This window comes from Numida meleagris, chromosome 4 (genome assembly GCF_002078875.1).
Source record: "Numida meleagris isolate 19003 breed g44 Domestic line chromosome 4, NumMel1.0, whole genome shotgun sequence".
NCBI classification, from domain to species: domain Eukaryota; kingdom Metazoa; phylum Chordata; class Aves; order Galliformes; family Numididae; genus Numida; species Numida meleagris.
In genome coordinates this window covers 58,148,913-58,165,858 of record NC_034412.1, presented here as the reverse complement: position 1 = coordinate 58,165,858, position 16,946 = coordinate 58,148,913, and the positions used below count along the sequence as shown (strand labels likewise).

Sequence of the window (16,946 nt, the reverse complement as noted above, 5' to 3'; positions counted from 1 at the left end):
GCTCTTCCCTCTCTTGTCTCTGAGATGTCCAGACAGCCTCTGCAATGTATCAGTGTCTGCTCAGTTGCCACAGAAGCAGTTAGAGCATTGGAGGTGCACATTTTGCAGGGGTGCAACTCCTGCTGGATGCAGCAGGGTGAGCCTCTACCCACCTTGCCTCCCCAGCAAGTACCCTGCACATCCTGCCTTTCTCTTAGCATTGCATCACAGGGATGTCTGGGATGTTGTGGGCCCACTGAGTTCTCTGTGATGTATTCATTATCTTCCTTTTTTCCTATATTTGCCATTGCATTTAATAGTGCTATTTCATAGGATAAGCCAGAGAAATCTCACAAAATTTGTCACAATCCCCAGAGCTTTTAAGAGGCGAATCACAGTTTATAGGTTGAATTATAGAAGTTAGTTGTCACCATTGTCCAGCAATATCAATCAGCTCCTTGCAATGACTCTCAAGAGAAAAATTCTGGCTATCATACTCATTAACGATGTAAATACTCTTGGGGCAATTGATGGTTGAAATATGGTCTTTATTTGTCCTGCCTCCTGCGGTCACTAAGACAGGCTTCACTATGCTGATGAGTATTGTAAATACAAGTAAGCTCATTCAAAGGCAACCTTATCCTATATCTTTTTCTTTCCAAACAGCTTAAAAAATGAGTATTCTTTGTTGTAAGGATAGTTTTTAATGACTTCTGGACCCATCTATCATAAAGAAAGCTTACTCAGTCCACCGCCTCTGAGCTGTCAAAAGTTCAAAGCATCTTGTTTATACGTCCTGGGATTTTTTAAGAAATAAAACTGAAATTCAGAGCAAGTTTATGATCACTACGTGGGATTCTACCTCAATTACATGCCTGCTTTTCATCCATCAGGTTTTTAATCTCTATCTAAATGCTACTTCATGTCTGTACTTATATTTTCTTTCCTAATAACTTTTATTTGTGGCTCAATGTTAGGCAACCTGATGTGGCTTTTCTGCTTACTTAGTTCTTCAAAATAGATTAATTACTCATCTATAAATTAAAAACCTGACAAGTTCACCCAATAAACATAACATGAATATATTTTTTTCTGCCCATCCTCTGTAGAGCCTGGGGAAAAAAGTCAGACAATCTCTTACAGATTTTAACTTCTACAGAGAACTTGAGAAATCCATTTGAGGAATCACAGAAGTTGAAGCAGAATACGTACTTCAGCTTTTCATGATTGGAGAACAATTCTGATCATGCTGTTGCTTTCAGACAGGATGGATAGCCCCTTCTATGCTCTCTGCCCCAAGTCTCCTCTCATGAGGAGCCCATACCCTTCTCCTGGAAGGACGTAGTCAAGGAGTATTTCAGTAGACTTGAGTATGTTAAAACACTTTCTTACGAAGATCTGCCTGAGCCACTTCTCCATCATTACTTCCCACTCGCCTTTCACAACCTGTTTTGTATGTTTCATATGGATTTATTTTCATTCTTTGCTTGCAATTTCAAGGATGAGACAAGACTGGGGAGAGATCAAAGGATAGAGCAAAAGATTATGCAGAGGTGTACTGAACTCAGTGGGTACGCAGATGCCAGGTTGGTGCTGCTCCTCTGACTTCACAGGTCTGCGATATTTGTCCAAAGCTACTAATGTCTCTCTGAATGCCAAATAATGAAATCTTGACTTCTCATAAGACTACATGCACATTGTTTCATGTGGCTTGAAACACTTGTAGAGTTATAATAATAGCAAGTACAAAGACACAATATTAACAATTTTAGTAAAACTTTTAGGTTTTTCATGTAGAGCAGAAGATAAAAGAATGAATGGGAAAAAACTAAACAGCATCCACCCAGAGGAATGCCTCTTTGGAGAGATGTCCACCTCCAGCGCTCAAGTGAAAAAGTGTTTGTCTGAGGTTAAGGCAAATTCTGTGAATCATATCAACATTTAAAAACTAGCAGTGAACAAATCTCTCTGCTTAATGACTCATATGCAATTTGAAATGGAAATAAAATGATATGTTTGAAGTCTATATTACACATTTAAATAGATTAAAGAGAGTCTAAACAATCAGTGATAATACATGTGTGTATTAATGCAGGAGAGGATCAAGCCTTTCAAGTCTTTTAGATGGCTAAGAGTCCTCCCTGGTATAAAACTGGGAGGAGAGCTAACTCACAAGGGGATTAAAATATATTATCCTACAAGGTAAATTAATTATCTTACCAGGATGTTTTTGATCCTCACATGAAAGTTTTTCAGGCTTAGGTAAGAATATCTTGGATCTCTGGAAAGTTGGAAGCAGACTTGTCCACTCAGAGGAATGAAAAGGGCAATGCAAAGATTATTGATGTTCTTGTTAAACTTTGCTTTTGGAGATCCAGTCCCAAGAAGGGCTCAGATGGAGAGGTTACAGTCAAGGGGTGTCTCACTTCAGCATGACACTCAAGCATTAGTGATGCTGTCAGAAGATAGAATGCTTTAACCTTCCCTGTGACAATCCCTGCACACGCAACTGAGATATGTGGAATGGATTCTTCCCATCCAGAAATACTGACAGGAATGGATCCTACCTGACTTGTATCAGAGGAGTCCTGACTGAAGCAGTATGGTAGTTATTTACTGTATGATACTTTCTAGCAAGTGTTTGGTTATAAATATTTAGTTGTAACTCTTCAATTCTTTCCCCTGCTAGAATATTACAAGCTGACGGTAATCTTCTGTTATTGTTATTTTTTTCCCTCCCTTGAAAGCTGCCCGGAATAACTCGGACTAAATCTTTGTGAGGAAATGTCCATTTTACTACCTAAGTAAAACACCATAACTTTTATGCCAAGTAGACAAGAAAGCCAGCAGCTTATAATCAAGTTGTAGTTTGTAGGCACAGCAGAAGAATCAATTTTCAGCCTTAGGAATCTGACACCCACCTCCAACTGAAAGTCAATATGATTTTCAAAGTGGTTGCATGTGTAACAGGACTGGTGTATTAATAGGACCCTCATTTTAAGAAGTATATTTGACCATCAGCTCCAGGATTTTGAAAACATCTTGGAGGCTGCACCCACAGTTCAGTGAAATTACACTGCGGTGTATAGCCTTGGGATGTGGCAAGAATTCAGCTGGGTGGGGAGATGCTGGAAAGGTCAAACTGCTTTGGAGGGTGGCCATGCAGGGGCTTGGTTGCCTGGATTGCCTTGCCATAAAATGATAAATGTATCTTCTGCCCTACAAAAATCTTCTAGGTAGTGGAAGACAGCTGTTTTAGGCTTACTGGTAACATGTCCAGCCAGCTTCTGATATGATCTTTGTCTCTGCCTCCTCCCCATGACTGAGACTTGGCCCCGTGGGCCAAGTAGATATTATTCCTCTTTTGTTACTCAGGGTGTTTCTATATGCCTGAGGCATGAGTAGCATCTCTATCAGACCTCTGTCAAACAGCATGGAAACTCAGAGAAATATGTTCAAAAATAGAACGGGGCTCACAAGCTAGGGAAGGGCAGCTTCTATAAAGTCATGCAAACACTCAAGGAAGCAGCCCCTCCCATGTGCTAATTTAAAACCCCACTGCAAATGGATGAATATTTCTACATTAAATATACATGTACATACTGTTAATGTTAGATAAATTATTCAGTGCTATAATGTCACTGAAAAAATAGGGCGCTAAACACAGACTTAGTAATGCACTGTATATTACATTTGCCTGCATCCCTCTATTTACACTAACCTTTTTCTTTTCTATTTCTCAGCAATATAAATTTTTTTCTAAACAAGAAAACTGAACCAAACTTCTTCCAAAATTTTATTTATCATGTTACCAAATACAAACAATCCCACAGAAATTGTTTGTACATCCCTCTGTTACACATGGTCCAGAAGAGTCTGTGAGATTAAAGTTTAACAGGTTTAAAGTCCTTGAAACAGGTAGGGATAGTATGGGACCTTGCTCATTGTGCTGTGACAAGTATTTCCCTCTCCCTTCCAGTTTCCCGAAGGCAACAGAAGGGAACTCCCTCCTGTGGGTGGGAGGCTCAGCCTCACTGCTGCTGCAGAGAGTTTGGAGTGAAATAAGCCATCGAATGAGAAAACAAGTGCCAATGTCTGTCTTTTAAGACCAACCAAGATATAATCCTCATTCAGAAGAGAAGTTTGTTGGAAACCGCCTTTCTGAAATAGGCATTGTTGTATTAGGGAGGGTACAGAGGATCATACCGGCTGCCTGACTCCTACAGCCATCTCATCAGAGCTGGGGCAGATGGGGGTTATTATCTTCTGCTCAGGACTGAAAGTGGAGAGGTAGTTCTTTCCCCTTCATAATGCAGAAATATTCTTTACCGTTGGTTTCTGGGGTGAGATCAGCATTTATTGAAGTACCTTGCCATGCAGGAAGGTTATGAAAATTAGGACAGCATCCTGCAAACTTTTAAAGACATGTAATAGCCTTGCTTTCCATCACACAGAGATTTACCGTTTGTGCTAGATGTGGTAAACGTAGAGTGCCATCAGCCAGAGAAGCTGAGACAGCATTTTGTCAGGTGTATAAAGCCCTGTCCTTCGAAGCACTGTTGGATATGGATGCTGTCTAATCAGATGGGTTTTGACATCAGAGAACTGTCCCCCAGATGTTGCTTGCAGATGGAAGATATTGACCTTCACTATTCAGTATGTGAAGAGCAACATCTTTTTCCCTGCCAAGGAAGATCTCTCTGAAACCCATTGGTGAGTCTTACTTCTCGCTGAGAAAAATTACACCCATGCCACTGGCAAAAGGGTAAGGCTGTCTTACAAAGAGAGCCTTGATTTACAATTATGTTCACAGATTAAAATTGTGAATGATTCAGGGTAGGCATGTTGCCATCTCTCTGTGAGGACTCTAATCATGAGGCGTTTGTGAATCCTGAATGTTTCACAGATTATACAGTGAGTTATTATCAGCCAACATTTTGCATCAAAAAACATAATTTATAATCAGAGCTTGCTGTTCCTTGTTCAGATGCTTCAGTCACCTGGGTGGGACAGAAACAACACACAAGGTCAATGGTTAATCACACAACCGCCTAGGAGGCAATCTATAGAATCCTTTAACACCCCGGCGTTATTAATCCAAACTGCGCTGAGTGTTATTTATTGACAAATACCTGCGAACATGATTAGCTCAGTAATGATTCACTTCCAATCTGGACAATTTTCAGATGAAAGGGAAAGGACAGTGGCAGAATCATAATTGCAACATGATTACAAGTACCTCCTCACCACTATGGGGTATTAAGGGGTAATTGGATATTTATGTAGGAATGCTGAGAAGCTAAATCTTGGTACAGGTCAGTCAAATGCCCTATGTTTTCTTCACAGCAAACTTTAAATGACTGTTGCTATGTGATTGTTTCCAAGATGGCTCTTTTGAAAAGGCGCGACAGCTACCAAGATGCTTCAGAAATACTGAACTTAAACAAAGGGATTTGGGAGAATTTGGAAGAGTGAATCTCTACCCAGAACATTATCAGTGCAAGGAATATTTGTCTATACACATTATCATCAGGACAGCAAAATACGTAGCAGAAACGGGTAGCAAGGAACACATTAAATAGAAAACTCTGCCTCAATGGCTGGTAATTAATGTCAATGTGAACTACTCAAGCATTAAGTTGCTCTAATGGGTTGTTAATAGGATGCCTCCTAGCAATCCTTATCAAACACATAAGTTACTCAAAATACTGAGCGATTGCTGGAAATATCTAGATGGCTTTTTGAGGTCATTTTCAGCACTTTCATTTACAAATTAATTTTTAATTAAAAGTTTTGTAGAATGTCAAATGTTAAAGCAATTCCCACTGTATGTGGTTATAAGGATTATAACAACAAATATTTACTTCAGTGCTAAAGCATTATTCCCTGCTTATCCATTGTGATTAACAGAAAATACACTAGGATTTTACAAATTTGAGTTCATAGTAACAGGACAATTATACTGTTAATTCTTGCATTTTGTTGTTTCATGTTGCAGGTTTTTGTGTAGACACTTTCAGATTTTACTGACATGGATGTTTTTTCCTCCTTTCAGATCTTTATACCTCAGTGAGTTGAGCTGCATGCTGGTCTTCTTGAATTTGGGAACTGATTAGTAATGAGGACAGGTATTTTCTGTAAGGAGTAGTAAGTAGAAATCACAGTTGCATCAAAAAAAAATTATCTGGAGAAGAGTAGCTAGAGAGAAGAGAAGGTATATTGGGCAAGTTGCTTGTCTCTAAGTCTTCTTCCTTTCATTTTTGTGCTTTGTAACCATGTAAAATTGTTCCTTTGTCTAAGCACGAGCCAGGTACAGCAAAAGCAAATATAGGATGACAACATTTCTAAACCTTGAGCTGAGATGACATCTGTGAAAGGACTAGAAGGGAAGAGCAATTTCTACAAGAGAATCCCTGTCTCATGCCTACTAATTAATGCCTCTGGCATGTAGACCCCTGTCCCTATCATACTAGGCTGAAGGTAAAGCTGTCAGCTCATTCGGGGCAAGTCATCACAAGGGTTATGAAACTATAATATTCCCTGCAGTTCTGTCAGGCTGTTCGCAATCCACGACAGTACAGTCAGTGTGGGGAAGTGACCAAAAAAAAAAAAAAGTGTCAGAAAACAAGAGAATAGAAAAGCAAAATAACATAGCAGTAAAAAGTAACAAGAAACACATGAAAATGAAAACTACCTCCATGTATGTCAATATTTGCCATCTCTAGCAGCATGACCTCCAGAACAAAGGCGACGAGTTCCCTGCTGCCTGGTGACAGAAACAAAAACAAACACTTCCTACACCCCAAGTCTGGCCGCAGAGCTTGCAAGTAATCTCTTATTTATATATTCTGCTCAGGGGATAACCTTAGCTCCAGAGACGCCTGGCATTTCAGCAGAACAAGCCCCTCTTTGGGAGGCGCACAATAGGCGAGCTGCAGGCGCAGAGCTCCCTGCTGCGTTCTGCAGGAAGGGCTGTGATTTCCCCTCTTGCTTTCTCTACATTTGCAGGGGTATTACAGCTTATTCGTGTAAAACAAAAGAAGGAATACAGTGCCTATATTCCCACCTTTTTCTCTCCCGCTTCAGCACATTTAGCAATTAACGTGAGACCCCATACTGGAAAGGCGACTTCTCACCTTCATTCTCCAATCAAAAAATGCATTTTCATAATAATTCCCAGCAAATTAGTCAAATCAGTGATTCGGTTGTCATTAGATGAGAATGTAACACAAAATCTCATTAGTTTCCACACTGGTCCCCCAGAAGTTCCAGTGCCTGATGGAAATGCTTTTGCCCAAACAGCACATGAGGATGAGGGCTGGTGGCACTTTATAGTGAACCCTATCACCCACCTCATGGTCATTCCTGTCCTTGTCCACACCTGCCCACTCCCTCCTGAGCACTCAGACACTGAAACCATCCCCGAATCTTGTGTCTTGCTTCAGAAAAGATTAGCTTTTGGCTCCCTAACCTCAAACTCAGCCATATGAGCTGTAGGGATGGATGACAAAGAGACACAGGTTCAGCTCAATCAGATGGCAGCCTCATGGGTATTTTTGCCACCGAGGCGTTTTCTCCTCCAGTTCTGGGATGATGGACACTGGACGGGAGGCAGGTGCTGCCCGGGAGGGCCGTGTTCCCGGCGCGGTGGGTGCTGCACGCCCAGCTCCCTCTGCTCTCTTCCTGCCTCTGCTTGCGGATGCGGGAAGATGGATTCATTTGCAGATGTAAACAGCGGCTGTCAGAGAGGGCAAGGGATTTGCTTTACATATGAAGAGGGAGGCGGCTCTGCATGCTGTCAGGCTCATTAGGGAAGCAGGGCCCGTGTAGCTGGGCCATTTGGTAATGATCTACCCACTCCATCCTTCCTTTGTTTCCTTAACAACCCTCTGCTCAGGCCAGATCCCTTGGGCTTTGATATTTTCCCCTCAAAAACCCCTGTAGCCTCGATCAATTCTTGAGTTAAGAAACCCAGTATACACAGAAAGAATCCGTATAACATGAGATAGGTTTATTTTCATTAAGGAGTAAACTGAGATGGCTGACAAGCCACTACTATACACGGAAAGGAAAAGGCAACCAATAACGGGGCACACATCACGATCGCTGCTCTCCACAAGTACCAACGGCAGCAAGACGCTGAAAATCTGTGCTGCCTTTTATTGTCTGGCACATATTTTAGCCAAAGCAAGGTAAAAGGTATGGAACTAAATCCATTCCTCATTTCCCTCTCCTGGATCCAAACTCTCCGGAAAAGTAATCCAGCGGGGAGATGGAAGAACCTTAGAGACACGGTTTTGCAGCTTAAATAGGTCTTAGATAGCTGCCACTAAAAGAGGCCCCCTGCTCTCTTCGCACCCTGGACATCCTTTTCCATCACCAGCCTTGCATCAGCTGTTGCACTTGCATGGCAAACTGAGTCAGCTCTCAGCTCCAGCCAAAAATAAATTCTGTAGGACTACAGTGGATTTCAGTAGGACCAATGGGTTGATTGCATTCATTGCACAGCTGTGTGATCAAACACAATATATTCAGTGCAAACATGCAGGTGGAGGTGGGAGAACACAGGTGGAAAAGAACTGAGAGTCTGCAGTCCGTTTCAGGTGGCTGCATCCTCAGACAGACACAAAAAACTACATTAACTTGACAGGAGCTTGTATTGTGCTTTGCATCTTGGGCCCCACAGATGCCATGGGCCAGAACAGACATGATACAGAACACACCTGGGAATTTCACCTTGTAACTCTGGAATCAAGCCCACAGCTTTATAAAAACCAGTATTTATTAAATATATATATATATATCAAATTTATTACTGTTAGCACTATGGATCACTGGGTTCCTGCAGATTTGTCTCATAGTTGAAATCAAAATTTGATTTGAGCTTTTTGCATCTTAGTTTTCAGTAGTAGGTTCATTAGGAGTAATATTCATCCCGCATCTCAGTGCCATGTATGTCCTTCTAGAGGAAAGTGGGAACACATATTTCTGATTGAAGTAGTCCTTTATGTCCCCTATTCAATGCTATGTTCGGCAGTGGCAGGGGTCATATTGAGTGAGCATCAAGTATTACAGAAAGGGTTGTTAGGCACTGGAATAGGCTCCCCAGGGAGGTGGTTGAGTCATCATCTCGGAATGTGTTTAAATACCTTTTGGATGTGGTGCTCAGTGACATGATTTAGTGGTGGGTTGTTAGAATTAGGGTAGTATGGTTGGGTTGCGGTTGGACTTGATGATCTTTAAGGTCTTTTCCAACCTGAGCAATTCTATGATTCTATTCTTTAAAACGTTTGTGTTCTCTAAAATGAGAATCCTCACATCAATACCCATTGCCCAAACCATGGTTAATCACCCAGCACAAAGAACTTGGGAGACGGTTTAGATTCTTAATTTGTATATGAATTAAAATACAATAGATTTAAGAAGGAAACAGCAGCTCGAAATAAAATGAAATTCTGTTCAATTTCCTACTGTCTGCAGCTCATGCTGGCCATCCTGTTTTCCAATTTCAGTGTCTCCTTTGAAGTTAATTGTTTGCTAGTGAAAGCCACTGAATAACAAACCTAATCTGACGCAGGGATAGCCTTTCCTCTGTTCGTCAATTGCCTGTGAACACCTCCCGCAGCCCAGGAATCTCAAGGTCTCACACTTCCCTGCCATGCATCTCATATAGGATCTCCTCCCACGACTCCATGATGGGACTCTCCTAAGGGTGGCTCCAAGCTGCCCATGCCCTTACTGAGGCACCTGACCTTTGCGACTTGAAGTCACACACTGGCACATTTTGGTGAATTCAAGGGGTTTCACTTTTTAGAAAGGAGAGGCAAGTGGTTTTCGGTTTCAGCAGGTGAGGTTTTTGTAAGCTGTTGTTTCAGGACACTATGGGACAGATGTGGATTCCTTTTCTAAAGGGAGAAGAGTGCACTCCAAACAAAGACTTAATTTTTAAAAGGGATTGAACTCTACACAGTGTGAAGGTGGGAGAGAGAATTAAGATCTTTTTTTTTCTAGTCATGCTATAAATGCTTAGAGAAAATTTTCTATTAAAATCCCTTTTCACATCCACACAAAGAAATTTGCCTTCAGGTGCTTCCTCGCTCGGGAAGCCATCACTTTGTCTGTCCAACTGGTCACGATGTATAAGTGTAATCAGCCAGGGTTTCTTATCCTGTATGTGATAGCACTTCATTGCTTCTGTTAACAACTGTGCATTTACTTGTAAATACCACATTCAGGTACAAATATTAATATATAGGAGAACATAAATTTTCTGTAACAAGTCATGCAAACAACATCATTCATGTAACAGCTCAGGCAAGAATACATTAAAATACATGCCAAACAGTCAAAGAAGTTGCAGATTACTATATTGATGTGTTTGTTTTCTTTATTATTTCTTCAGTTCTGGCTTTGAGCTAATAAAATCTTATTATGTACTTCCTCCATTGAGAAGGAAAGAATTACATTTTCTGGGAGAAAAATATTATGTTGCATCCTAAAAAATTATATTTCTGTGAGTTCCATAAATGGACTTTATACAGGCTCAAATATACCGTAATATGTAACTGTAGAAAAAATATTTTATTGCCTGCCCCAGACAACTTGGCAAAAAAAACCAAAAAAACAAGAGCAAACGCACAAACAAAACAAAACAAACCTAAGTGGAACAGCTGTTCTCTAAAGATTGCTAAGAGCCTGGATAGTACCATTGCTTTTGTGAGAGGACACAGGAAATAAAAAGGTCAGAACTGCGTGGAGTACAAAATAAATGGAAATCATAGCAGTTCAAAGTTTAGTTTAATTTTCCTTTAGTTTATCCTGGAAATTGTAAGACTTTCATATCACAATGGAATTTTGTCCAGGACTTGAATTTAGCTAAAACAAATGATTATTTTTTTCTTAATTCAATGACTTTTCTCTTTCCTGCCCTTCTGTTCTTCTGGTCCTTGGTATTCAGCATGCTCCATTACTACAAGGAAATGCAGAAGCAGGAAATAAGCGAAACTTAATTAAATTGCAAATCTCCTTAGAAATCTTTGTGATCTACTTTTGCAAGTGAGAAATCTTTCAAGATTTTGCCAGTCAGCTTTTGGATCTATATCTGAAATAGCTACTGCCATTTTCTTCCATTTTACCATTTCCTCCTGTGCATCCCAGCCACTTCCCATTCTGCTGGCCAGCTATATTTAGCACAGCTAAATATAACTCTTCAAGAGTGAGGAGGAAGCCATTGGCACTGGGGAGGCTGGCAGACTCCATGAAAAACACTGATTTGATAGTTTACCGCTGTAAAGCTATGCAAAACAGTCTCTGGGAAGTTCCCGAACCAATATGCATTGATTATAACCCAAACCCAAATCCAAAATCAATCAGGTTTAATCATGACATGCCTTATTAGGCACACATTTCTTTTTTAGTGTAGTGTAAACATGTGTGAGGAAAATTAAGATACAGGTAACTGCTTCTGTGCAGCATCCTAAGGCAGTGCTCTACTTCCCTGTCAAATCCACATAGTTCATATGAGGAACTTCAGTTCAGTCTCAGGCAAATAGACAGCTTCTTGTGCATCTGCCCCTGCCTGGTACTCCTGAGTAAAACAAGCAAGAAGGTCTCTGGACCGTGCTGCAACCAGGCCAAATTCACACTTGGCCAGACCCTCAAGAGGAACAGAGATTTCAGCAGAAAATAAGTCTGTGTGCTCTTCTTAAATAAAGCCTTTGCTCCTTTTACAACAGTTTAGAGGCTCCTTGGGAGCAGAGGTGTGCTCTTCAAAAGAAAATAGCTTTAAATATATTCCCTGTTAACTAGAGGGTAATCTTACACAAATAATAAAGACTTGGCTGTGGAGGTGTTTTTTTCCCCTACTTATAATTCTCCTGGTGAAAAAAAAAAAAACTTGATGCAAGACTCTAAGTCTGCAGTACCTGCACTCACAAGTGGAGACTGAGATCCTGATGCAATGAAAGTCAGTAGGAATTCTGCTCTCACTTCCAATAAGGTCACTGTTTCTGCCTGAGGGCAGTCAGACTAAATGAGAGGGACTGTGCATAATGCAGCTAGTCCACAAATGCAACTGTTTGCAGGGATTGTGGCCATGTTTTTAATTATCTCCTAAATTAAAGATTAATTATTTCCAAGTCTCAATTGTATTATCTTGCTAATTTGTCAGTGTGTGAGTAACTACCCCGGCTGGGCACGTGATGATGTAAACACCACTCGTTTTGAAAAGGGCTTAACTGGGCAAAATGCTGAGTATCCTTTGCAGATTAAGTTCTTTGAAAAGAGCAGATGGTGTAACAGTCAGCTTGGAGTTTCCAGCACAGAGCTGTGATAGTGGAGCTGCAAAAGCAATATCTTGCTATGAAATTCTGAGCCAGTCCATGGCTGAAACACTGACATTAAAAGGAAAAGGATTCTCTGTACAACTTCTGGTTTACGTCAGAAGAGGTTTTCTCCTGTACTAAGCAGGTAATACATACTTCATAATGTCAGGAGGGAAAAGTCTCAAAGTTAGCAGTCTGCTTTCAAGAGAAGTTCAAGTTGCATTTCTTCCCACACTCAGTGTCAGGAAAAAGAACAGATATTGACTTAGGCATGCGCAGCATTAAATCCAGTGCCATCTAGCCATGTTCTGCTTTCCAGGAGGAATACAAACATGAAAACTAGCAGAGATGCAATGCCCTCAGCTTCAGGTAGTCTCTGAAACTTAGAACAGACTTTGAAGGAACTGTCATCATTCCTTTTAGCAGCAGAAGCACCCCTCAGCTTGGCAAAGTGAGTGTTCATAGAAACAGATCGAATCCAACCTGGATTTAAGAAGGAAAAATACTACCTTAATGACAGCTTACTTATCTTAAGCCATTGCCAGGTCACATCTCAGGATTCTTGTTAAAGCTTCCATATCAAATGGCGTGTCACGTGTTGCACTTCATGAACAGCTGCAACTTTGCTGTAAACATTTTATATGACTTTGATTAAACATCTGTTTTGTTGGCATACTGCAGCCTATGCTTAACCTTGAATTCTGTCAGAATAATGTGCACCTTAGGTATTTCAGTCTCTGAAATCATATTTAAATAAATCATAAACTTCATAAATAGAGACATCTCACCATAGATATTGATCGTTAAATGGATCTTCTCCAGGAAGATCGGACTAGCAGAGTGAGACTTCCTCTTGCATGTCCTCATGTTCAGCTTCAACAAATGTGCAGAACATATAGGGGCAATGTGCAGCAACAAAAGATGCTCATCTTCTGGAAAAAGCAAGGTCTGAATGGGAAATGGCTGGCACAGGTTTCTTCCAAAGAAAATAAAAGCCAGCATCCAGAGTGTGAGAGCCTCAGAAATAACACCTTTCTGTTGATCAGCAAGGAGTGAAGTTATTTACTGCTCCCATGAAAATTGCCTTACACACTCACTGTGGTGGTTTTGACATCTTTCTGGCCAGGTGAAGAAAAGCTGATTTTCTTTTTCCTTAGTTTGATTTAACTCTGGACAAGGTATGTAGAAGCACCAACACTCATACTGTGTTTATCAAATGCAAATAGAGAAAGAAACTATAAGCTCTAATATACAAGGAGAGAAGATTACATGAGGAGGGTTGTACAAATAATGAAATAAATGAGATGTAGATCCGCTTTGCCACACTATACAAATCATACTGCCTTTATCTTTACAACTTTAATTACTCAGCATTTATCAGACAGATTATTTTCCAAGAATTCAGATTAAAGGTCTGGATTCTTATTTCAGAATCCAACACCTATATAGGCTGGTTTAGCCTATAATTATGTAGAAAAAAACCTACACTATTAGAAAATGTATTTCAGATTAGAGAGTGGCCCTGCATATATTTCAGAAATGCACAGTGTACTGGGCACATATAATGGGATGATTTCACATCACACAAATAAATTCAGAAGAGAGGTTGCCAAGAGTTAAGTGTCAGGAACTAAAAATCTGTAAACTTCAGAGGATAACCACATGCTTAACAGGAATCCTAGCTGTGCTTAAGAATAGACATTTCCTTGGACTACAGGTTGTTGAGTCCTGTATCTGCTGCTCAGAGTTATCCAAATGCGTTACCAATTAAATGAGTTAAAGGCATTATTAGCAGCAAGACAAGCAGAAGTTCAGGCTTTCCAGTGGGTCAAGGACACTGATTTTATTATGACAGTGAATATTCCTTGACTCTTGCTGGCTGTGATAGAGAACCAAGAGATATCTTCACTAATCTGAGGAAAAAAAATAAAGAAAGAAAGAATGAGAAACCTTACATAAGCATTCTTGTTCTTCTGCCATAACAAAATTTGGAGATTCAGCTTTGGTGACTAATGGGGAAGTTAGTCTATCAATTTACATAATCTCTTAACACCCTGCTAGCTAGCAGCGCTGAGGTGAAAAACATTAAACTGAGAGGTGTTTTGCTCACTGTTTCCTTTCTGAATCCCATTTCTAATGCACAGAATTAAGCCTGGTGCCACCACCTATGTGATTTGCTTCAGCTGTGCTAAGCCACCATTAGTATTTATTAAACCACTGAGCATTTCGCACATGTCTGGCACCTATTAAAAAATTGCATTGTTGGTGTGTGTGGGGAAACATCCAGTAATACAGCTGATGGTTGTGGTCAGGGAAAGCAGGTACAGCCATTGTGTGACATCTGTAGCTAAGGTTTTTGGTTATTAAAGCCTAATAGTAAAGTCTATTTCTGCTGCCTATGAAAGCAGAGGGATCACTTGGACATGAACAATCTCTCCTTCTGAAGAAAAATAACGTTATGTCCTGAAGAGTGTCCTGGTTGCGGGTTAGTACGTGATGCAGGCCCAAGGTGGGCAGGGCCCAGTTTGGATGCCTACCTGCCCACCTGCTCCACAAGGGCTGGCCTCCCCTAACCTCCAGGAGCCCATAGAGGATTAGGAGAGAAACGACACATTCCTCAGCTATCAAATGGCAGGCTTGAGGCTTTCTGAGATTGCTACAATTGTGAAAGGCACAAGGTCCAGGACGAGGGACTCTGATTCAAATTCAATACCACTGCTTGGTGCTAGCCAGGCCCTGCTTGCAGCACAGGCTTTGTAAGCTCAACAGCTATCAACATGTCAAGCAATGAAAGGAGAGATGTGCATGCTTGCCTCTCGTGTTATGCAGTTATACACACACTTGCTAGGAAAGCTAGATGTGTGCTGGACCTGCTGGCAGATTTATGGCTGGCTTTGCAATGCTGTAGGTTCTTCAGAGAACAGCACAGTAGCTTCCTGTGCTGTTATTTCAAAGCGGCTTTTCTCTTACCATTGATCACAGAAGCCGTCTGTAAGCTGAGATCTTTCCAAAACTTAAATCTCACTGTGAGGGCTGAGAGGGACCTCTCCATCCAGGGAAAGATACGTGCTTTGCTTGGGGAGGGGGGTAAAAATAAATTCTACATAAGCTTTTTGTCCTTGACCAACTTTGACAGTTTCAATTTCCTAGCAAAAGAGAAAGTTGTCCATGATAGAAATGACAATTGCCCTCCAGCCTGGCATTCAAGGCCAGACTGGACGTGGCTCTGGGCAGCCTGCTCTAGTGGTTGGTGACCCTGCACTTAGCAGGGGGGTTGAGACTCGATGATCTTTGAGGTCTTTTTCAACCCGAACCATTCTATGATTCTATGATTCTATGATTCTATGATTCTATGATTCTATGATTCTATGATTCTATGATTCTATGATTCTATGATTCTATGATTCTATGATTCTATGATTCTATGATTCTATGATTCTATGATTCTATGATTCTATGATTCTATGATTCTATGATTCAATTCAGTGAGGAAACGGTTCCTCTGTGCTCCAAGTAAGATCTGTGTGCCTGTTCCCTACATTCTTGTAAGGTGCAGTGTTCCACTATGGGGAAGTTCTTGCTAATCTGTGCTTTTACCTGGTGTCTTGGAAAACATATTTTATATGTGAAACATTTACCTCAGTTTTTACCCTAGAAATCCATCTCTGCCTTCAAGGTACATCTTAACAAGAAAAAATAACTACAAATAATGAAAGAAACGAAGAGAGAACTTTACTATAAAACTTTGCAGGTTATTTTAATATGCTGGTAAAATCACTTAGAATCCTAGAAGATGGACAGCATCAGGAAATGCTATACAGGTAGGGTCCATGTGTATCTGTATGGATAATTGTTTGTCTTCTTCATTTTTGGTGGTAGAGCCTATGTTTCTGAAGTACGAAATGAAGTATTTCCTCATATATGATTGAGAATGGGCCAAAATATTTTTGAATGTTTTTTTTTTTTTAGTCAGTGAGTTCAAAATCAATCCATTCATCCTAATAGTCTGCCACTGTCCTTTGCCTAAGGCAGAACAAATGGATCTTCCCAGTTTCTACACATCACATTTTTTCCCCCTTATCCATTTTATGCCTTTTCTGTTTGCTCATCAGTTTACAGCCTTAGTCATGGTACGTTGCATCTCCCATAGAAAAGACAATACTTTCAGTGACAAGCATTCAACATGGTACATGGAGCAAATATAGGCAAAATGGGGCTAACAGGGTACCAGGGCAAAGGTAGAGACCACTTTGCTTTTCTTCGTGTGTTGGAAAACTGAACAGGGAATTTTAATGATATGAAGGTTTTGCAAATGAGAGTTGGATGAGTTTTGGTGATAGTTTCATTAAGATAATTTTTTTTTTCCTTCCTAGTCAGTATACGTGTACCTTTCTCCACGTTTTTCTCCTTTTCCATATCTTTGGCTGTCCTATTTCTTTTGCAGTCTGTCTTAACAGTAATTATTCTTTCCCCTTTCAAAAAAACTTTCTCTCTTGGCCTTCCCACAAGCTACTTATTATGGGAATTGCGCCTAACAATTTGTCACCTTTATAATGTGCCAGTTTTAGAGGATTCATTTCTCATATGCATGATAAAGCTGTTTTCAATGAGAAAAAGAATGAAAAAAGAGATTCAGAGATACCA

General features: G+C 40.4%; 1 long non-coding RNA gene across 1 annotated transcript in view; it reads left to right on the top strand.

The window, feature by feature from the left end:
* LOC110398896 overlaps positions 1-16,946 on the top strand; it is a 75,289-nt gene that overhangs the window by 33,173 nt on the left and 25,170 nt on the right. The gene's annotated exons all lie outside the window — the stretch shown is intronic.